Source organism: Schistocerca nitens, chromosome 1 (assembly GCF_023898315.1).
Source record: "Schistocerca nitens isolate TAMUIC-IGC-003100 chromosome 1, iqSchNite1.1, whole genome shotgun sequence".
Classification (NCBI taxonomy): Eukaryota; Metazoa; Arthropoda; class Insecta; order Orthoptera; family Acrididae; genus Schistocerca; species Schistocerca nitens.
In genome coordinates, this window is record NC_064614.1 from 430490193 (window position 1) to 430491473 (window position 1281).

Genomic DNA, 1281 nt, shown 5'->3' on the forward strand with positions numbered 1-1281 from the left:
ACGAATACTTGCGGATAAAGAAGAAAGGGTGAGGCACAGAAAAATGGAAGAAGAGAAAATGCAGGAGAAACAAAGCTGCACAGCATTCACTTCTGCATGCTCCGCTGTACTTCCTTCTTCATCATCTGAAGAATCAGATAATTTATTTTAGTTCGGATGAAATTGACATCGGTTATGGCGAGTCTTTAGAACCTGCTTCTGAAAGTAGTTTATTGGAGAATGTTGGAAGATTATCTACCAAAGATTTGATTACTGAAATGTAACGGCTGCCTTGGATAAATTCTGTACTTATTCTTCAGGCAACAGCAGAAGTGCTTGGTAATATTACTGAAGAGCACCGTATTAATAAATTTTCTCTTCATAGAATCGGATTGAAGAAGAGAAGAGAGCGGTCTGAATCAATAAAACCAGCTTTTAAGACTGATATTCCTGCAGCTCTTACTTGGAATGGCAAACTGTTGTAAATTTAAGGGACGCAATTGAAGAAAGACTTGTAATCATTGTTACATTTTGCGACAGTGAAAACTGAGCAGCTCGTTGACGTTCCAAAATTACATAATGGATTTGGTAAAAAGAAAGCGGCGCTGTCTGGAAAATGTTTACATATTGGGGTGTTGAAGACATTGCACAAATTCACTTTAGCGGCAAAACCTCAAGCACTGGTCGTCTAATGATATAAAATTGACACGAAGTTGTATTTGTCATCATATAACTGAACTTTTTCGAAAAAGTATATTTGAACGTAAAAGTACATGGTGTAACAGGCAGCCCTGACACGCCAGTTTTTAAACATTTGGGAGAAAACTGGAAGAGTACCAATTTCAATAATTTTCACACTGTCAATACGATCATGGATTTGTACTTTAATGAGCCAGAAATTAGAGAGATTTTAGACTTTTTCGAAAGTGACTTACTTAAGCCAACAGTAAGAGGTGATTACCGAGCAACATTTTTTGGCGGGGACTTCGCAAGTCTGAAAATATACAATCCTGGAACAATACATCAAACAAGACGGATGGCAAGAACAATTTATTGCTTAAAAATGTTTCTGCTGTACTTAAAACTTGAACTTTCCAATGACATTAAAAATGTATTGAGAGAGCTCTCCTTTCATTGTACGTGTTTGTATCAAACCGTGTCCACAATGCAGTGAAACTGTAAAGGCTCCTCATCTGGGTCACTGCTTCTGAAAAGATCGTAAAACATATGAAAGAACATATTCCACGTTTTTCAAAAGCAACTATAAGGAAGTTTATTCATCACAACAGTTGTCTCCCTTAT